At 40.9% G+C, this 23,391-nt stretch overlaps 1 protein-coding gene and 1 pseudogene across 4 annotated transcripts in view; both read right to left on the bottom strand.

The window, feature by feature from the left end:
* The window catches only part of SLC25A26 (solute carrier family 25 (S-adenosylmethionine carrier), member 26), a 176,997-nt gene that overhangs the window by 52,859 nt on the left and 100,747 nt on the right, over positions 1–23,391 (bottom strand). The window lies entirely within an intron of this gene.
* LOC105539904 lies at positions 1,766–3,692 on the bottom strand (annotated as a pseudogene).

Genomic DNA, 23,391 nt, shown 5'->3' with positions numbered 1-23,391 from the left:
AAAAGATCTTTTAATATAGATGACTTTAGCAGCTGTCGATGAATGGAGGTACTGTTAAATAGGAAACAGAAATGGATCAGCTGACAGACCTTTTAGAGTCCCATCTTCAAAGGAAAGAGGATGAAAATAAACCATTTAAAAATATGTGAGCTGACGGGGAAATCTAGAGTCCACAGCTGATCTCCTATTTATTAGTAGGTAATGTGTTAGCACCACATGCTCTGAGTTTATGACCATGAAGGTCTAACACTGATTCACGTGAGGAGTGCCTCACAGAACCAGCTTTCATATTAAATCAAGTTATATGGGGAAAATGGTTGAAGTCTAACTATAAAGAAACACCTTCCGTATGAAATAACCTGTTCTTTGAATTTGCATCTTAATGGGACTTTTATTCTCTTTTCATATTATTACAAAAGAACGCATCATCATCACAATACTAAAAACACAAAACAATCTGTACAACTTTTTAAAGGGAAAAATGTGTGTACTGTTTATTACACTGAATAATTCTGACCACCAACAACCAATGGCAGGTGGGAGGGAATAACATAGACTATAAAACCATCTTGCTTCTTAACAAACTTTCCTCCTCCACTTTAACATTCTTGAGGATTCTTTCCCAAATCTATTAATTCCATATCATGATGGTTACAAATTTTTCAATTCCGCCACTCCTTTCAGCACGTTATTTTTCTTGTATCTTCATTAAAGTGGCAAAAAAAAAAAAAAAAATCCCCTACTCGTCATAATACAACAATGTTGGAAACGGACATTAAAACACAGGACAAGTGAAAAACAGATCTGTCCTAAGACTCACAGGACTATAAATTTAGGAAGTACACAAAAAATTAAAAATTAAACTCAATTTGATACACTAAATATGTGTAGCTTTTTGTATGTCAATCATACAAAAAGTGGTTTTAAAACAAATGATCCAACCCATACCACCAACTAATAAAGAAAAAAATAAGCAAATGAATCATGAAAAACAGAATCAAACTTTTTGGATTCATCCTTTCAGTAAAGATCACTAACAATTGTTTGCACTGCAATGTATACAGTTCCCTAAATATAACAGATGAATTATTTTATATATGTTTCATTTTTATTTTTGGAGAACTGGTTAATAAATATATTTTAAGTTCAATGTATTATATATTTATAAGTGGGAAGCAACCTTAAACATTTTTAACAGCAGAAATATATAAAACAATTATAAGTGGAAATAATACAGACAAAGTGCCTTGTGTTTTTATCCTGGAGTCAAACCATAGAAATCTTAGGTTACTAAGAAAATTTTGAAAAACATTATTTTGAATATTAAAAATTATGCGTTTTGGGGAGGGAGAAAATTAACGGCCTTTCTTCGCCTTAAAATACTTTACAATTTATGAAATATCCAATTGGAATGGAGCAACTCCTAAAATAATCAGTATTGTGAGGAGGGAAATTGAGCACAGACACAAACTACTATTTCTTCACTCAACCCATTCCCAATGCCCAGCTGAAGTTCCCGCCTAAAAGAGCAGAAGTTATTCTATTTTAGAGGGGTAGTGTGAATGACTTTTTCTACGTATTAACTAGAATTAAATAGTAATTTGTAAAATGCTTTTCCATTTTTAAACATGAGAGTCTCTATCTGAAACCACAAAGCAGCAGGCATTGCCACGGTCTTAGGCTAACATCTGCAACCCACCAGTCTGCATGGCCTAGAAGCAGGTGTGGAGAGGACCAGAGTTGACCTGCCAGCAGCACCACGGACTCAACTGTCCAGGCTTTCTGCCATTACCAGAGATGTGCCCTTTTTCTTGCTATTCTTTTTCCGTTGAAGGCTTCTGAAGATCTTGTTCCTGTGAACACATCTGGGGCTCAACACATTGTCTGCAAGGTGTGGGGGTGGAAAATTGGAGGCAGGAAGCGAGAGGCATGCATGCACTCACTCTCCCTTCCTGCTTCTCGGGAACCCAGGCTTGTCCAGCATGAAACTGGAGGTGAACCCAACCATCTGTGGCTGCAGGGAGACTTCTCCCATGGACCACATGCCGCTTGACACCACTCTTGTGGAGATTCCATTCACTGCCTCTGGCATCCCTGCCCTGGCTGCAATTCTGGCCCAGGAGGCCAGCGAAGCCTTTGGGGCAGAAGTTGTCACCACAACTGTATTAACTCCTTCAAGGAGAGCAGCAGACTCTGCCAGGGCAGGCAACCCCTCCTCAGGAAGAAGAGCCACTTCAGGAGGACGCATCTTCTCAGAACTTTGCAGAGACGTTTCCCTCTTTTCCACCTTTGATTTTTTTTCATAATGACTTCCAGATTCTGGCCTCTTTTTTTCTGTGCTAGGAATATCCTTTTGATTTGGGTAAGTAAAAGAATACAGGCCCTTATGTGCATCTAATTTCTGGTCTTTGTGCTCAGCTTTAATTGGTGGTGCCAGGCCCACAGAATGTCCCAGTGAATCTGATTGACAGGTGGCAGTTTAGAGGGAAATGGAGGGATTGGTATCGTCTTCTGAGGTTCTGGGTTGTCACTGCACTCTGCCTTCTTTGGACAGAGCGCTTGGTCACCTTTAACAGATCTCTTTCATTTGATCCCCTTCACTGATGTTCCCGGCAGAGCAATTGTACTTGGTGCAACATTTCTTTCTAATTAAAACGTATTAAACAGAAACAAGGAAAGACCAAATACTCTAAGAGCATAAAATACACTTTTAAAGCATATTAATTCTGAATAAAACACAGTACATTTACTGATAGAGATCAAGGCACATATTTGTGTTATGTGTATTTTTCAATTTGACACAAAATCAAAATATAACTGTATAAATACTTGATTTTCAAAAAAAAAAATTGTTACATGTTAATTTCTTTCTTTCTCTCTCTCTTTCAAGAGTCTCGTTATGTTTTGGGCTCAAACTCCTGGGCTCAAGTGATCCTCTTACTCCAGCCTCCTGAGTAGGTGGGGCAACAGGCACGCTACCACACCCAGCAATACCTTTCTTTCTTGATGACTAAATCATTACTTACCTTTCCATTATTAACTTAGATAAGAAAAAAATGAATAGATGGAAAGGACAGTCATAACAGAATGAACCAAAAAAACCTAAGAACTCTTTAAAGAGTATCAATTTTTTATGGAAAGTCTCTAAGTAAAACAATACGAAAGTTAAAAGAAAATCTTGGTTTAATTCAATCTCCACTAACACCACAAATATTAACCGAAGGTCCGTAAGTGCCCAATGCTAAGGTAGACACCAGAGATACAAAATGATTAAAACAAGGTATTTGGCCCCATAGAGCCTACAATCTAAAGGAATCTCTTTTTTAAATTTTTTAAGAATAACATGTGTCTCTAACTCTAAATAGAAATTAATGCCTTCATATCCCCATGACTATGACAGTGCCTGGCCCACTGTGGGCATTTAATAAGAAACTGCTGAAACAGCTGAAATGAATTACAGCATAGACTGAAATGGCACTAAAAGTTCAACAGCACTTAAGTAGAGGCTGGCTGCCTTCCCTCTCCTAAAGGTTGATCCTTCTCAAACTCCAAAGCTGAGAAAACCATCAGATGTATGCTGAAGTTCTGTGGACTCCACCCTGACCTCCAGGCCCCACCCACAGTTGCAGAAGCAACTCAGCAGAAGATTCTGAAACCAGTTCTGTGGTGCCCAAGGAAAAGTCAAAGCCCATGTGAGCTGGAGAGGGGCACAGGCATGGTGGTGGCTTAGGAAAAGACCGGTCAGGAGGTTCCTGCCACAGAGTTTGAGTGCATGGGAGAAGGGAGACTGAGCTAGGTTAGGAGGAGTAGGATTTGGAGACAGAAACCAGCATGTGAGGCATTTTAGAAGAATAGCTGGTAGAGCTTTGGCAATTAAATGTGAGGGTTAAAAGAGAAGTCAAACATGAGAAGAACAGCATATATTGCTACAGGGAAGGATAGGGAGTTTGATATTTGGGCTACAGCTTGCTTTTCATATTAATAGGATGGGTGACCTTGATATCTTTTTTTTTTTTTTTTTTTTTTGAGACAGAATTTCACTCTTGTTGCCCAGGCTGGAGTGCAGTGGCACGATCTCAGCTCACTGCAACCTCCACCTGCCAGGTTCAAGCGATTCTCCCGCCTCAGCCTCCTGAGTAGCTGGGATTACAGGCATGTGCCACCATGCCCGGCTAATTTTTTTGTATTTTGTAGAGACGGGGCTTCACCATGTTAGGCTGGTCTCGAACTCCTGACCTCAGGTGATCCACCCACCTCGGCCTCCGCAAGTGCTGGGATTACAGGCGTGCGCCACCGTGCCCAGCTGACCTTGATATCTTTATTTCCTTATCTACAAAGGAAAGTTATCAGACACGAAGATTTCTCAAGTCCCTTCCAACCTTAACATTTTACCATTCTAAGGTTCCAAAGGCTTTAAGTTTTGTTGGCTGAGACAACTATGTACAAGTCACTGACAGGGACGTTCAGAGGTATGATAATGAAATAAAGAATATTTCACATTTGTGTGGGACCACAGATGCTTAAAAAATGATTTTGACTACAGATTATTATTTTAGTTTAACTGTTTTCTGGACTGCAACAGGATGAGTGGAAACAGCAAAAGCTATGAAGCCAAACAGATTCTCATTAGAATCCAGATATACCAAATGACCTTGGGCAGGCTACACAACACTCCCGCACTAACTGGGAAAATAAGAGACAAGAAAGAGCTGGGACTCGTGTTCGCTGGCAGCTTCTCTTGAGATGGCTCTGCAGAGTCCCTCATTTTAAGGCTTTTATCCTCTCACTTTCCTTCACTGCTGCTGCCATCTAAGATACTTTATTTAAAACTTTAGGAAGAAAAGGATTTATTAGCATCATCTGTGGCAGTTGAAGATTTCTGTTTATTGGACATTCCAATAAAAATTTTAAGACTCACAAAGCTGCTGAACCCGAACAGGTTTTTTGTTTGGTTTCCCCCAATTCCATCGGATATTTCTCCAACCCAGACAGGTACTCTAGAGCTCCTGATCCATATGTTCCAGTCTCCACTCAGTATCTCCACTTAGCTGTCTCACAGGCACTCTGTATGTCCTGCAATCTAGCCCATAGGCTGGAGCCCCAGCCCCCAAAGCCTAGCCTTCTCCTGGGTTCCCGAGCTCAGTCAATGTGGTCACTATGCATCAGGTGGTTGTGTCAGAAATCTGTGGGTCCTTCTTGGCACCTCCTTTCTCTTCACAAGCTAGCAGCCAATCCAATCTTGTGAATTTTCTCTCCTAAATATTTCTTCAATCTGTTTTTCCCCAATGTACTCTTAGTCTGAGCTACTATTACTTTTCACCTGGACAACTACAACACCCCAACTCATCTCTGTTCAACCTCTTTTTACTCCCCAACCATGATCCATTCTCCAGAGGAGCCAGAGGCAACATTAAGAAAACAGACCAAACTGATCACCTTCTGTTTATAAAACCTTCAGTGATTTTCTGTTGCATTTAGGATGAAGGAAAACGTCCTTCCATGGTCTTCGAGGCCCTACATGTGCTGGCTCATTTCTAGCCACTGGCCCCTCCTTCGTGCTTTATGCTACACTGGCCTTATCCCCGGGGCCTTCTTACATATGATTCCTCTGCCTGGGCTGCTGGGCCTTCCCTGCACCCCCTTTTCACCTAGTTACTAACTATTCATAAATCAGAACTCAGACCCAACAGCATACCCTCAGGAAAATGCCATTAACTGGTCCAGACTAGATCAGGTGTCCTACTTAGACATCCTCATACCACCTATAAAGCACTCATTACACTCTAATTAAACAATGTCAGTTTCATTTACCAGACTGTGAACTACGCAAGAGGCAAAAGCAAGGCCCATATTGATCTTGTTAACAGATGTTTCCCCTATGCATAGTACCTGGTACATATGAAAGATTGAATACGCATTTGTAAATGAATGCATGAGCTAACCATCTATCCATCCATCAGTGAATCTGTAAAACCTCATTAAGTTACTATATAAACAAGATAAGTGTGCATCACCTCACCTTTCTTTAATTTTTATTTGATTTTTATTCTGGCTATCTTTTCTTTTTCACTGAATATACGCCTTATATCTCCCATAAACAGAAGCTGCATGAATGCTTCTGAGGGATGCTTATACTAGAATTGTGGAAACATTGAAGGAGACCAAGATAAGGCAAGGGTTAAGTCAATCCTCCAACAAAAAGAAAAATCCAATCTGAATTTCTCTCAGAAGGACCCTCTCCATCCCCTAATAAGATGGTATATAAGCCCAAAATTCAAATTGCCTATTTGAGTCACATTTATTTGTGAATTCCTGTGTGTATATATATACATACACAATCAAATCTATTTTTTTCTCTTGCTACTCTGTCTTTTGTCACTATAATTTGTAGGCTCCCAGCTACCAAATATAAGAGAGTAAAGAAAAAAGTTTTTTTCCTTCTCCCAAAAGGCAGAGAATATAAGGCAAAAGAAAAAAAAAAACAGTACTTATAAATGAACTCTAATAATGAAACCACCTTTGCAAAAATTACGACAGTGAGAAAAACCTGACCTAACCAACTCCATCTTGCTTCTAACCTCCCAAGCTGCCCTTGTTAATTCCTGGGTGTAGGCCAAACTAACTTTGGGAGGAATTTAGTTCATAGTTTAACTTTGAAATAAAGATGGTAACAGCCCCTCCCAGAAACAAACTCCCTCCTTGCTTAGGGACCAGATCCCCTTTGTAAAACTAACAAATTAGCCACATGATTACAAATTATGGCTCAGGAATCATGCAGCCAGAGGCCACAAGATGCCTAACCTCCCCAGTTGCTCCCACGGATAACATTACTATTGTAAGACCTAAGACTGGTGTTCGAGGTATTTTTCAGACTCTGCATTCTGATAGACCAGCTGGCCTCACTCAGACCAATAAAACCTGGCTCAACTAGTTTTGCAATCCCACTCAGGAACAGAAAATGGCAAGAAAAATCAGCTTCAATGCACTATGATTACATCCCTGATTAAATCACCCAGCATTCCCCATTCCCTAGGCCCCTGCTGTCAAACTACACACACACACACACACACACACATTTTTTTAACAAATAGGAAGTCTTCTTAAAAATATACATATTTTTTTCATTGCCCAGGCCAGAGTGTAACAGCTATTCACAGGCTCCATCCCACTACTGATCAGCATGGGAGTTTTGACCTACTCTGTTTCCAACCTGGGCCAGTTCATCCCTCCTTAGGCAACATGGTGGTCCTTGCTTCGAAGAGGTCATCATACTGATGCTGAACTTAGTGTGGACACCCAATTGACATACTGCTTTACAGCCCAGACCTCCTGGGCTCAGAAGATCCTCCTGTCTCAGCCTCCCAAGTAGCTAGGACAACAGGCACACACCACCACACCATGTCAAACTATCTTTATTTTAATTAATTTATTTTTTGAGACAGGGTCTCAGTTTGTCACCCAGGCTGTGGTGCAGTGGCACAAACAAGGTTTACTGCAGCCTTGACCTCCCAGGCTCAAGCCATCCCTCACCTGAGCCCTCCAAGTGGCTGGGACTACAGGCACGCACCATTAGGCCTGGCCAATTTTTGTTTTGGTTTTTTTTTGTAGAGAGAGCATCTCAACACGTTGCCCAAGCTGGTCTCGAACTCCTAGGCTCAAATAAACTGCCTGCCTCAGCCTCCCAGAGTGCTGGGATTACAGGCCAAACTATCTTTAAAAATCCCAGTCTCTGAATTTTTGCTGAGACTAAGGAATAATAAAACTCCAGTCTCCCATTTACCCAGCTCCACTTGTATTAAACTCTTTCTCTATTACAATTCCCTCGTCTTGATAAATTGGCTCTGTATTGGCAGCGGGCAAGAACTTGCTGGTGGTTACAGTAACTGATATAATACATTATTTTAGACACAGTACATTACTTAAGACCAGAGTATTATTTTTATCACTATAACGTTGATTGGAAAATGTGGTTTTCGTTCAGTCAAAGCCTGTTACAGGCAAGGCACTCAAATACCAATATGGCATCTATTAACCCTCTCTTCCATCACCCCTTCCATTGCCCCACCTGATCTGAGGAAATAACCACATTTACACACATCCAGTAGCCTCATGCTGCTCCACCTCAGAGACGAAAGAGGAATCTCCACTATGCCTATTTCTAATGCTCAGAGCAGCTACTACAGTACATTCTTACTTCAAAAAGACTCATTTTCAATAGACACCTTTGTAAAGAAATGAGTTTTATAATACCTTACTTGATTATCTTGAAATTTTCATTTTGATGCAATATAAACTGTCATGCGCGTCTGTGTGAAGAGACCATCAAACAGGCTTTGTGTGAGCAACATGGCTGTTTATTTCACCTGGGTGCAGGCGGGCTGAGTCCAAAAAGAGAGTCAGCGAAGGGAGATAAGGGTGGGGCTGTTTTATAGGATTTGGGTAGGTAAAGGAAAATTACAGTTAAAGGAGGGTTGTTCTCTGGCGGACAGGAGTGGGGGTCACAAGGTGCTCAGTGGGGGAGCTTTTTGAGCCAGGATGAGCCAGGAAAAGAAATTTCACAAGATAGTATCATCGCTTAAGGCAAGGACCGGCCATTTTCACTTCTTTTGTGGTGGAATGTCATCGGTTAAGGCTAAGGTGAGGCAGGGCATTTGCACTTCTTTTGTGATTCTTCAGTTACTTCAGGCCATCTGGGCGTATACGTGCAAGTCACAGAGGATGCGATGGCTTGGCTTGGGCTCAGAGGCCTGACATAAACCGTAATAATTAAAAACCAAGAAGGTAAAAAAGAGATTGGGGGAAATTTGCTCCCACTTGATCACAAAACCTAACTAGAAATGTTCTATTAAAAACTTGCAGAAAATTGTTTATATCAACGATCTGCGGTCTTCAATATCAGACACCCAAAATAACTGAAGTCTAGAACGAAAAAGTCCATCTAGCAACTGATAAATTATTTACCACTGACTGAGTGCTGAGCTATAAGTTGAGTTAGAAGTTTAAGTCATGGCATATGTATAAAACTTCAAATTCTAAGTCCATATTCATTTGCCCATGCTTGTTTGTTATTAAAACCACATGTTGTCACTGAATCATTTTATGGTTCATTTGAGACAAACATGCAGAAAATTGTGGGAAACAAATAAAGCCCTAGAAGTCTGTTAAAGGCAAGATACTCAATGCCATTGGAACCTCAGTTATGAGGCTTTGTGAAGCCTAAGCTAAAAAGTGTATCTGTGGTTGAAAAGCGGTCTTAATAAGAAAACTCCACTGCAGCTGTAATGAGATTGAAACTGTAGCAACCACTGATCGAATTTTTATTTTTATCCCATGAACTAGAAAACATGAATCTCATTGCTTAATGAGAAAATGTGTGCCAAAACTTTAAATATCTTTAGTCACATATTTAAATTTCACAGGGTAAAAGTGTCCTATTTTTTAAAAATCTAAAGCATGTATCAAACTAGTGAATTAATAACAAAAGATTTCTTCCTTAAAAGACACTTTCCTATATCCTAAAAGTGAAAACCGAAACATCTCAGAATCTCCCCACACTCATTTTCAAAGTTCATTTCACACCTTATAAGCATTTTAAAGCAAATTTGCTACAATTTCAATGTGCCCCCCAAAGTCCATGTGTTGGAAATTTGATCCCCAATGTGGCAGTGTTGAGAGGCAGGGTCTAATGGAGGTACTTGGGTCATGGGGGCACCACCCTCATGAATGGCTTAATGCTGTTATCTCAGGAGAGAGTTCCACATAAAAGGGCGAGTTTGGTCCCCCAATCTTGGACTTCCTAGCCTCCAGAATAATGAACAGGTAATTTCTGTTCATTATAAATTACCCAGTCTGTGGTATTCTGTTACAGCAGTACAAAACAGACTAAGATAAAGTTCCTCCTGATAATTCTGAATTCTAACTAGCATACACCACTCTTAAAATAAGAAAGAAAGAAAGAAAAAAAGCAGACAGAAAGCTATATAACAAGAAAGGATAATACCACCCCCAAGAAAACTTTTCAAAAAAGTAAACTCGACTTTTGCCATTGTTTTCACAACCCCATGAATCAAGTAACAACCTGCTTCATCTCTACTTCCCTATAATTACTTTATGTACCCTGTCCCCTACCCGCTGGGCACACAATTCAACTGAACAAACTTTTAAAGGACCTCTACAGTTTGCTAAGCATGATGGTTTATAAAGAAGTAAAAGAGATACAAATCCCTAAACGGAAGGGTTTCTCAAACTGGAAGGAACATCAGACCAACTATCAGCACTCCATATTAGCGCACTCTGAGAGCCCAGTGCAGGAGGAGACTGGGGGAGGGGGAGCCTTTCCAGAAGGGACAACACTGCAATTGCGCCAAGATGCATAGACTCTCATCATGCTATAAAAGACAAGAAAAGAACTCTAAATACAGAGAACGCTTTAAACGTTAGCACGCATCATAATCATCTGGAGGGCTTGTTAAAACACAGATTGTAAGCCCTAGCCCCAGACTTCCGATTTAGGTAGGGCCTGAGAATTTGCATTAATATCAAGTTCCCAGGTTATGCTAATAATGCTCTTAGTCTTTTCACTGTAACATTACGTGATCAAAGGGGTGGGGGCGCGCTCTCTCTCTCAGGTGTTTTTTATAAAGATGCTAACCCCATCATGGGGGCCTCCACCCCGAAGATCTAATTCACCTTCCAAAGGCCATACACCTCCTAATACCATCATCTTGAAAGTTAGAACTTCAACGTAAGAATTTTGGGGGAATACAAAAATTCAGACCATAGCAATTATATAAATGTTTTAAAATACAACAATTTTTTTAAATTGTTGAACTCAGGGCACTTTTAAGCAAAGTTTAAGTATTTCATAAACAAATCTTAAATTTACTTTTTAAAATGCAACTGGTTTATACTGTTTCACATCTATCTGTATGACTATAATTTAAAAACAAACAAAATAACAAGTGGTGACAAGACACTGGAACCCTAATACATTGCTGGTGGGAGTGTAAATGGTTCAGTCCCTATGAACAGTTTGGGGCTTCCTCAAACAGCTAAAACTAGAATTCCTATGTGACTCAGCAACTCCACTTACAGGTATACACCCAGAAGAATTAAAAGCAGGAACTCAAACAGAACCTTGTGTACCACTGTTCACAGCAGCCTTCTTCACAATAGCCAAAAGGTGGAAACAACCCGGGTGACCATCAACAGATGAAGTATATCCATGCCATGTAACATTATTCAAAGAGGAAAAGGAGTTCTGATACAAACTACAACATGGATAAACCTTAACAACACTGAGCTAAGTTAAATCAGCCAAACGCAAAGGACAAGTATCACGTGGTCCACTGATATGAAATAACTAGAACAGGCAAATTCAGAGAGACAGAAAGTGGATTAGAAGTTACTAGGGGCTGGGGTGAGGGGAGAGTAGGGAGTTATTGCTTAATGGTTACAGAGTTTGTATTTGCAGTGATGAAAACATTTTAGAAATGGTGATCATGGTTGCACAACACTGAATGTAATCAATGCTATTAGGCACTTAAAAATGGTTAAAATGGCAAATTTTAGTTTATATATTTTTATTAACCACCACTATAAAAAGCTCAAGCTTAATTACTTCAAAGTTTAGTCTCAATTATTTGCCTAAAAGCCCACTAAAGATTAAATTGCTGTCCAGCACTTTGGAAGGCCAAGGCAGCGGATCACCTAAGGTTGGGAGTTTGAGACCAGCCTGACCAACATGGAGAAACCCTGTCACTACTGAAAAAAAAAAAAACACACAAAAAAATTAGCCAGGCGTGGTGGCATGTGGCTGTAACCCCAGCTACTCGGGAGGTTGAGGCAGGAGAATCACTTGAACCCGGGAAGTGGAGATTGCAGTGAGCCGAGATCGCACCACTGCACTCCAGCCTGGGCAACAAGAGTGAAACTCCATCTCAAAAATAATAATAATAATAATAATTTAATTGCTGTCACACAGTACTTTGATTTCAGTTTAGCTGACCCCTTAAGTTATGCAGATGTATCATTTCGGTTTTGTTTTGTCTACAGTATTTATATGCTCACAAAGAAAAACTGTTAATGGAAGATCAGACAATTTTAACCGAATTTAAATCAACTTTGAAAGGCAGAAATAGTCACAGTAAACAAGCTCACTAATAATAGATTAGGAAGGTATAAGAATGCTGGATAAACAACTCTGTTTCAAAGGTAAATTATCTAATTTTGTTTTACCCAGTCATATGAAAAATAAACCTTCTAATAAAAGCACACAAAGTTTTTTAATGGGATAAAACAGACTAGCAGGATGCATTATATACTGGTATGGTATCTTTGCCTATAGTTATTTTCTTAGCCATAATATGAATTTCCCAATGAATATAATCTCACTTGTCTCTGGCACACCCTCAACTTTCAATACTTTGGGTACTTAAAAACACAGAAAAGAAACAATTATATCACGAGGCTCCTAATATACAGGAAATGTGTAATGAGCTATACCATCATATACACTTCTCTACTTCAGTAACTTTGGTTCTACAAACTCTAACTTGATTTAAGTGATGCTGACTCCTGATTTCTCACCTCAAAACTAAGTTTCTCAAGGGTGGCTGTGACTCTGCCTTTAGTGTTTGTTATACAGCCTTAGGCATTTAGAAAATATCGGTGTCCAGTGAAAGTTGTAAGCATAGCGTAAGTCACAATACGGGGAATGTAACTCAAATCTGTGAATCTAAAAGTCCTTTGAGGCTGGGTGTGGTGGTTCATGTCTGTAATCCCAGTACTTTGGGAGGCCAAGAGTTAGACACCAGCCTGGGCAACAAAGAGAGATCTCATCTCTATTTAAAAAAAAAAACGTAAATAGCTAGATGTGGTGGTGCATATCTATGGTCCCAGCTACATCGGAGACTGAAGCATGAGTAACCCTTGAGCTCAGGATTTCGAGGCTGTAGTGAGCTATGATGAGACAGTGCACTCCGGCTTGGGTGACAGAGTCTCCCAACCTGTCTCAAAAAAAAAAAAATACACACACACACACACACACACACACACACACATACACACTTAATAAAAAAAAGTCAGGAGCAGCCAAGAAGGCTGAATAGAAACAGCTCCGCTCTGTGGCTTCCACTGAGAAGGATGAAAATGGCGAGTGAATTCTGCATCTTCAACTGAAGTACCAAGGTTCTCTCACTGGGACTGACTAGGTGGTTGGCATGACCCATGGAGAGCAAGGAAAGGCAGGGTGGAGCAAGGGCCCATCTGGGAGCTTCATGGGAGGGGAGGGGGCAAGGGAGCTCCCTCTCCCGGTCAAGGCAGGCAGTGAGGGATTGTGCTACCCCTCCCTGAAAGCCATGCTTTTCCCACAGATCCTTGCAACCCACGGATCAGGAGGTACCCCTCGTGAACCCATGCCACCAGGGCCTTGGGTCCCAAGCACAGAACTGTGCAGACTCCCAGCAACTGCTCAGGAGGGTGGCCTCTTGGGCAGGCACTGAGACACAGGAGAATTTGCATACTTCAGCTCTCGGAAGGCCAGTGAGGCAGGAGATCTGTCCACTCCCATGGGAAGGGAGCTGAAGCCAGGGAGCCAAGTGACCTCACTCACAAACCCCAAGACCTAAAATCCACTGGCCTGGAATCCCCAACCAGCATACCAGGCCTGAGACTGCCTAAGACAACCGAGTTCCTGGGGAAAAGGGACAGCCATCACTGCAGCTCCAGTTGGCTGTTTCTCCCTGCCACCAGTGCCAGCAAGACTGGGTGGTCTGGACCAGCAGCAATTCCCCACATCACAGTACAGTCACTGGGTCAGTTCTTGGGCAGACTGCCTCTTTAAGTAGGACCCTGATCCACTCCTCCTCATCCGGTAGGGTCTCCCTGCAGGAATTTCAGCATCCCCAGCCAGGGGCTTATGGACAGAACTCTGATATCCCTGAGAGGAGCCCCTAAGAGGAGGGGCAGCTGTGGTATCATGGATAAGCAATCTTAGTCTTTTATGCCTGCTGGCTCTGGAGAGTCAGGGCAGCCTGGATGAGGGGGACTCCCCCTAGCACAGCACACCCACTCTGCCAACAGGCAGCCAGAATGCTTATTTAAGTGGGTCCCTGATCCCACTCCTCCCGATTGGGTGAGACCTCCTGACAAAAGCCTGCAGACACCTCATACAAGGGTATTCTAGCCGGTATCAGGTCAGTGCCTCTCTGGGACAGAGCTCTCAGAGAAAGCAGCAGGCTGCCATCTTTGCTGGTCTGCAGCCTCCGGTGATTCCTCCAGGGGTGGGAGGGGCCCAGGAGAACAGGGTCTGGAGTGGACCCCCAGCACACTGCAGTAGCCCTACAGAAGAGGGGCCTGACTGCTAAAAGAAAAACAAACCGAAAGCAACAACAACAACACCATCAACAAAAAAGACCACACACAAACCCCATCCAAAGGTCAGCAGCCTCAAAGATCAAAGGTAGATAAACCCATGAAGATGAGAAAGAATCAATGCAAAAATGCTGAAAACTCAAAAAGCCAGAGGGCCTCTTCTCCTCCAAATAATCGCAGCATGTTTCCAGCAAGGGCGCAGAACTAAGCAGACGCTTGAGATGAATGAATTGACAGAAGTAGGCTTCAAAAGATGGGTAGTAACGAACTTCGCTGAGATAAAGGAGTATGTTCTAACTCACTGCAAAGAAGTGAAGAACCACGATAAAACATTACAGGAGCTGTTAACCAGAATAACTAGGAGATGAACATACATGACCTGATGGAGCTGAAAACCACAACATGAGAACTTCACAATGCAAACACAAGTATCAACAGCTGAATAGACCAAGTGGAAGAGAAGATAACCGAACTTGAAGACCATCTTGCTGAAATAAGACAGGCAGACGAGATTAGAAAAAAGGAATGAAAAAGAATGAACAAAACCTCCGAGAACTATGAGACTGTGTTAAAAAACCAAACCTACAGCTGATGGGGTACTGGAAAGAGACTAGGAGAATGGAATCAAGTTGGAAAACACACTTCAGGGTATCATCCAGAAGAACTTTCCCAACGTAGCAAGACAAGCCAACATTCGAATTCAGGAAATCCAGAGAACCCCAGGAAGATACTCCATGCTAATATCAACCCCAAGACACATAATCATCAGATTCTTCAAGGTTGAAATGAAGAAAAAAGAAAAAAAAAATGTTAAGGGCAGCCAGAGATAAAGGCCAGGTCATCTTTACAGACAGGCCCATCAGACTAAGAGCAGACCTCTCAGTGGAAACCCTACAAGCCAGAAGACATTGGGGGCCAGTATTCAACATGCTTAAACCAAAGAATTTCCACCCTAGAATTTCATATCTAGCCAAAGTAAGCCTCATAAGCGAAGGAGAAATAAAATCTTTATCAGACAAGCAAATGCTGAGGGAATTCATCAGCACCAAGCCTGCCTTGCAAGAGTTCCTGAAGGAAGCATTAAATGTGGAAAGGAAAAACCATTACCAACCACTATGAAACCACAAGGAAGTACACAGGCCAGTGATATTATGAAGAAACAACATAAACAAGTCTGCAAAATAATCAGCCAGTATCATGATGGCAGGATCAAATTCACACATAACAATAGTAACCATAAATGTAAATGGGCAAATGCCTCCAATTAAAAGGCACAGAATGGCAAACTGGATAAACAGTCAAGATCCATCAGTGTGCTGTATTCAAGAGACCCATCTCACAAGCAAAGACACACACAGACTCAAAATAAAAGGATGGAGGAAAATTTACCAAGCAAATGGAAAACAGGAAAAAGCAGGGGTTACAATCTTAGTCTCTGACAAAACAGACTTTAAATCAACAAACATCAAAAAAGACAAAGAAGGGCATTATATAATGGTAAAGGGGTCAAATCAATAAGAAGAGCTAACTCTCCTAAATATATATGGACCCAATACAGGAGCACTCAGATTCATAAAACAAGTTCTTAGAGACCTACAAAGAGATTTAGACTCCCACACAATTATAGTGGGAGACTTTAATACCCTACTATCAAGGATAGATCATCGAGACAGAAAATTAACAAAGATATTCAGGACTTGAACTCAGCTCTGGATCGAGTGGACCTGATAGACACCTACAGAACTCTCTACCCCAAAACCACAGAATATGCATTCTTCTCAGTGCCACATGGAACTCTAACATCGATCACACAACTGGAAGAAAATCGCTTTTCAGCAAATGCAAAAGAACTGAAATCATAACAGTCTCTCAGACCACAATGCAATCAAATTAGAACTTAAGATGAAGAAACCCACCCAAAACCACAAAACTACGTGGAAATGGAACAACCTGCTCCTGAGACTACTGGGTAAACGATGAAATTAAGGCAGAAATCGAGAAGTTATTTGAAACCAATAAGAACAAAGAAACAATGTACCAGAATCTCTGGGACACAGCTAAAGCAATGTTATGAGGGAAATTTTTAGCAATAAATGACTACATCAAAAAGTTAGAAAGATCTCAAACTGACACCCTAACATCACAACTAAAACAACTAGAGAACCGAGAGCAAACAAACCCCAAAGCTAGCAGAAGACAAGTAAAAACCAAGATCAGAGCAGAACTGAAGGAGATAAACATGAAAAACCCTTCAAAAACAAACAAAAAAATCAAAGAATCCAGGAGCCGGTTTTTTAAAAAAAGGTAACAAAAATAGACTGCTAGCTAGACTAAGAAAGAAGAATCAAACAGACACAATAAAAAAGTGATAAAGGGGATATCACCAGTGACCCCACAGAAATACAAACAACAATCAGAGAATACTATAAACATCTCAATGCAAATAAACTAGAAAATCTTTAAGAAACGGATATATTCCTGGACACATAAACTCTCCCAAGAATGAACCAAAAAGAAGTTGAATCCCTGACTAGACCAATAATCTGTTCTGAAATTGAGGCAGTAATAAACAACCTATCAATCAAAAAAAAAAAAAAAAAAAAAAAAAAAAGGCCCAGAACCAGATGGATTTACAGCTGAATTCTACCAGAAATATAAAGAGGAGCCGATACTCTTTCTTCTAAAACTAGTCCAAACAACTGAAAAGGAGGTTTCATAATTCATTCTATGAGGCCAGCATCATCTTGATACCAACACCTAGCAGAGATACAACAAGAAAAAGAAAACTTCAGGCCAACATCCCTGGAGAACATTGGTGCAAAAATTGTCAATAAAATACAGGCACACTGAATACAGCAGCACATCAAAAAGCTTATCCACCACGATCAAGTTGGCTTCATCCCCAGGATGCACGGTTGGTTCAACATATGCAAATCAATAAACGTAATTCATCACATAAACAGATCCAAAAACAAAAACCACATGATTATCTTAACAGATGCAGAAAAAGCCTTCAATAAAACTCAACATCCTTTCATGTTATGTCTCAGCAAACTAGGTATTGATGGATCATACCTCAAAATAATAGGAGATATATAGAACAAACCCACAGCCAGTATCATACTGACTGGGCAAAAGCTGGAAGTATTCCCTTTGAAAACCAGCACAAGACAAGGATGCCCTCTCTCATCACTCCTATTCAACATAGTATTGGAAGTTCTGGCCAGGACAATCAGGCAAGAGAAAGAAAGAAAGTATTCAAACAGGAACAGAGAAAGTCAAATTGGCTGTGTTTTCAGATGACATGATACTATATCTAGACAACCCCACTGTCTCAGCCCACAAGCTTCTTAAGCTTTCAAGCAACTTCAGCAACGTCTCAGGATACAAAATCAACAAGCAAAAGTCACAAGCATTCCTATATACCAACAACAGGCAAGCAGAGAGCCAAATCATGAATGAACTCCCATTCACAACTGCTACAAAGAGAAAAAAAAAATAACTAAGAATATAGCTAATAAAGGACGTGAAGGATCTCTTCAAGGAGAACTACAAACCACTGTGCAAGGAAATCAGAGAGGACACAAACAAATGGAAAAACATTCCATGCTCATGGATAGGAAGAATCAGTATCACAAAAATGGGCATACCACCCAAAGTAATTTACAGATTGAATGCTATTCCCATTAAACTACCATTAACATTTTTCACAGAATCAGAGGAAACTATTTTAAAATTCATATGGAATGAAAAAAGAGCTCGTATAGCCAAGACAATCCTAAGCAAAAAGAACAAAGATGGAGGCAACATGCTACTGGACTTCAAAATACACTACAAAGCTACAATAACCCAAACAGCATGGTACTGCTACAGAAACAGACACATAGACCAATGGAACAGAATAAAGAACTCAGAAATAAGACAGCCCATTTACAACCATCTGATCTTTGACAAACCTGACAAAAACAAGCCATGGGGAAAGGATTCACTATTTAATAAATGGTGCTGGGAGAACTGGAAGCCATATGCAGAAAACTGAAACTGGACCCCTTCCTTTTTATAAAAATTAACTCAAGATGGATCAAAGACTTAACAGTAAAACCCAAAATCATAAAAGCTCCAGAAGAAAATCTAGGCAATACCATTGAGGACACAGGCACAGGAAAAGTTTCAGGACAAAATTGCCAAAAGCAATAGTAACAAAAGCAAAAATTGATAAATGGGATCTAATTAAACTAAAGAGCTTCTGCACAGCGAAACAAACTATCATCAGAGCAAAGAGGCAACCTACAGACTGGAAGAAAGTTTTTGCAATCTATCCATCTGACAAAGGTCTAGTATCTAGAGTGTACAAGGAACTTGTATCTAAAAGAAAAACAAAAAACAAAAAAACAGTGGTATCTGGCAAGATGGCTGAATAGGAACAGCTCTGGTATGTAGCTCCCAGCAAGGGCAAAACAGAAGGCAGGTGATTTCTGCATGTCCAACTGAGGTATCTGGTTCATCTCATTGGGACTGGTTAGAAAGTGGGTGCAGCCCACAGTGGGCGAGCAGATGCAGGGTGGGGCACTGACTCACCCAAGAAGCACTAGGGACCAGGGAACTCCCTCCGCTAAACAAGGGAAGCCTTGACGGACTGTGTCATGAGGAATGGTGTATTCCAGCCCAGATACTATGCTTTTCCCACAGTCTTCACAACCCACAGACCAGGAGATTCCCTCCAGTGCCTACGCCACCAGGGTCCTAGGTTTCAAGCCAAAACTGACTGGTCGTTTGGGCAGACAGAGTTAGGTGCACGAGTTTTTTGTTTTTGTTTTTCTTTTTTTCATACCCCACTGACGCCTGGAACCCCAGTGAGACAGAACTGTTCACTCCCACGGAAAGGGGGCTGAAGCCAGAAAGCCAAGTCATCTTGCCCAGTGGGTCCCACCCCCACAGAGCCCAGCAAACTATGATCCACTGGCTTGAAATTCTTGCTGCCAGCAAAGCAGTCTGAGGTCGACCTGGGGTGATCGAGCTTGGTGCAGGGAAGGGTGTCCACCATTACGGAAGCTTGAGTAGGTGGTTTTCCCTCACAGAGTAAACAAAGCTGTGGCGAAGTTCAGACTGGGCAGAACCCACTGCAAAGTCACTGTAGACAGACTGCCTCTCTAGATTCCTACTCACTGGGCAGGGCATCTCTGAAAGAAAGGCAGCAGCCCCAGTCAGGTGCTTATAGATAAAACTCCCATCTCCATAAGACAGGGCACCTGGGGGAAAGGGCGGCTGTGGACATGGCTTCAGTAGACTTAAACCTTCCTGTCTGTCAGTTCTGAAGAGAGGAACGAATCTCCCAGCACAGCACTCAAGCTCTGCTCAGGGACACACTGCCTACTCAAGTGGGTCCCTGACCCCCATGCCTCCTGACGGGGAGACACCTCCCAGCAGGGTTCAACAGACACCTCATAAAAAAGAGCTCCGGCTGGCATCTGGCAGATGTCCCCCGGGACGAAGCTTCCAGAGGAAGGAGCAGGTAGCAAGCTTTGCTATTCTGCAGCCTCCGCTGGTGATACCCAGGCAAACAGGGTCCGAAGTGGACCTCCAGCAAACTCCAGCAGACCTGCAGCAAAGGGGCCTGATTGTTAGAAGGAAAACTAACAAACATAAAGCAATAACATCAACATAAACAAAAAGGACACCCAGGCAAAAACCCCATCCAAAAGTCATCAGCATCAAAGATCAAAGGCAGATAAATCCACGAAGATGAGGAAAAACCACCAAAAAAAGGCTGAAATATCCAAAAACCAGAATACCTCTTCTCCAAAGGATCACAACTCCTCACCAGCAAGGGAACAAAACTGGACAGAAAATGAGTACGACAAACTGACAGAAGGCTTCAGAAGGTGGGTAATAACAAACTCCTCCGAGCTAAAGGAGCAAGTTGTAACCCAATGAAAGGAAGCTAAGAACCTTGATAAAAGGTTACAGGAATGGCTAACTAGGATATCCAGGTTAGAGAAGAATATAAATGACCTGATGAAGCTGGAAAACACAGATGAGAACTCCGTGAAGCATACACAAGTATCAACAGCCAAATCGAGCAAGCAGAAGAAAGGATATCAGAGACTGAAGATCAACTTAATGAAATAAAGCAAGACGACAAGACGAGAAAAAATAATGAAAAGGAACGAACAAAGACTCCAAGAAATATCAGACTATGTGAAAAGACCAAACCTACGATTGATTAGTGTACCTGAAATTGACAGGGAGAATGGAACCAATTTGGAAAACACACTTGAGGATATTATCCAGGAGAACTTCTCCAACCTAGCAAGAAAGGCCAACATTCAAATTCAGGAAATACAGAGAACACCAAAAAGATACTCTTCGAGAAGATCAACCCCAAGACACATAATCATCAGATTTACCAAGGTTAAAATGAAGGAAAAAATGTTAAGGGCAGCCAGAGAGAAAGGTTAGGCTACCTACAAAGGGAAGCCCATCAGACTAACAGCAGATCTCTCTGTAAAAACGCTACAAGCCAGAAGAGAGTAAAGGCCAATATTCAACATTCTTAAAGAAAATAAGTTTCAACCCAGGATTTCATATCCAGTCAAACTGAGCTTCATAAGCAAAGGAGAAATAAAATCCTTTACAGACAAGCAAATGCTGAGAGACATTGTCACCACCAGGCCTGCCTTACTGAAGGAAGACCTACTGAAGGAAGCACTAAATATGAAAAGGAAAAACAGGTACCAGCCACTACAAAAACATACCAAAATATAAACCAACAACACTATGAAGAAACTGCATCAACTAATGTGCAAAATAAACATCTAGCATAATGATGACAGATCAAATTCACACATAACAATATTAACCTTAAATGTAAATGGGCTAGATGCCCCAATTAAAAGACACAGACTGGCAAACTGGATAGAGTCAAGACCATTGGCGTGCTGTATTCAGGAGACGCATCTCACATACAAAGACACGCATAGGTTCAAAATAAAAGGATGGAGGAATATTTACCAAGGAAATGGAAAGCAAAAAAAAGCAGGGGTTGCAATCCTAGTCTCTGACAAAACAGACTTTAAACCAAAAAACATAAAAAAGACAAAGAAATGCATTACATAATGGTAAAGAGGTCAATTCAACAGGAAGAGCTAACTATCCTAAATATATATGGACCCAATACAGAGCACCCAGATTCATAAAGCAAGTTCTTACAGACCTACAAAGAAACTTAGACTCCCCACACAGCAATAGTGGGAGACTTTAACATCTCACTGTCAATATTAGACAGATCAATGAGACAGAAAATTAACAAGGATATTCAGGACTTGAACTCAGCTCTGGACCAAGCGGACCTAATAGACATCTACAGAACTCTCCACCCCAAATCAACAGAATATACATTCTTTTCAGCACCACATTGCCCTTATTCTAAAATCCACCACATAATTGGAAGTAAAACATTCCTCAGCAAATGCAAAAGAACGGAAATAATAACAAACAGTCTCTCAGACCACAGTGCAATCAAATTAGAACTCAGGATTAAGAAACACACTCAAAACTGCACAACTACCTGGAAACTGAACAACCTGCTCCTGAATGACTATTACATAAATAACAAAATTAAGGCAGAAATAAGTAAGCTCTTTGAAACCAATGAGAACAAAGGCACAACATACCAGAATCTCTGGGACACATTTAAAGCAGTGTTTACAAGGAAATTTATAACACTAAATGCACACAGGGGAAAGCAGGACAGTTCTAAAATCGACACCCTAACATTGCAATTAAAAGAACTAGAGAAGTAAGAGCAAACAAATTTGAAAGCTAGCAGAAGACAAGAAATAACTAAGATCAGAGCAGAACTGAAGGAGATAGAGACAGGAAAAACCCTTCAAAAAAAAAATCAATCAATCCAGGAGCAGGTTTTTTGAAAAGATTAACAAAATAGATAGACTGCTAACCAGACTAATAAAGAAGCAAAGACAGAAGAATCAAATAGACACAATAAAAAATGATAAAAGTGATATCACCACTGATCCCACAGAAATACAAACTACCATCAGAGAATACTATAAATACCTCTATGCAAATAAACTAGAAAATCTAGAAGGAATGGATAAATTCCCGGACACATACACTCTCCGAGGACTAAACCAAGAAGTCAAATCCCTGAATAGACCAATAACAAGTTCTGAAATTGAGGCAGTAATTAATAGCCTACCAACCAAAAAAAGCCCGGATGGCTCAGAGCTGAATTCTACCAGAGGTACCATTCCTTCTGAAACTATTCCAAACAATAGAAAAAGAAGGACTCCTCCCTAACTCGTTTTATGAGGCCAGCATCTCCCTGATACCAAAACCTGGCAGAGACACAATAAAAAAAGAAAATTTCAGGCCAAAATCCCTGATGAACATGGATGCGAAAATCCTCAATAAAATTCTGGCAAACTGAATCCAGCAGCACATCAAAAAGCTTATCCATCATGATCAAGTGGGTTTCATCCCTGGGATGCAAGGTTGGTTCAACATATGCAAATCAATAAACATAATCCATCACATAAACAGAACCAATGACAAAAATCACATGATTATCTCAATAGATGCAGAAAAGGCCTTCAATAAAATTCAACACCCCTTCAGGCTAAAAACACTCAATAAACTAGATACTGATGGAATATATCTCAAAATAATAAGAGCTATTTATGGCAAACCCATAGCCAGTGTCATACTGAATAGGCAAAAGCTGGAAGCATTAACTTTGAAAAATGGCACAACACAAGGATGCCCTCTCTCACCACTCCTATTCAACACAGTACTGGAAGTTCTGGCCAGGGCAATCAGGTAACAGAAAGAAATAAAGGGTATTCAAACAGGAAGAGAGAAAGTCAAATTGTCTCTGTTTGTAGTTGACATCAGTGTATATTTGGAAAACCCCATTGTCTCAGCCCCAAATCTCCTTAAGCTGATAAGCAACTTCAGCAAAGTCTCAGGATACAAAATCAATGTGCAAAAATCACAAGC

This window comes from Mandrillus leucophaeus, unplaced genomic scaffold (assembly GCF_000951045.1).
Source record: "Mandrillus leucophaeus isolate KB7577 unplaced genomic scaffold, Mleu.le_1.0 Scaffold210, whole genome shotgun sequence".
Classification (NCBI taxonomy): domain Eukaryota; kingdom Metazoa; phylum Chordata; class Mammalia; order Primates; family Cercopithecidae; genus Mandrillus; species Mandrillus leucophaeus.
Note: the sequence above shows the minus strand (reverse complement) of the source record. Positions and strands in the feature narration are given on the sequence as shown.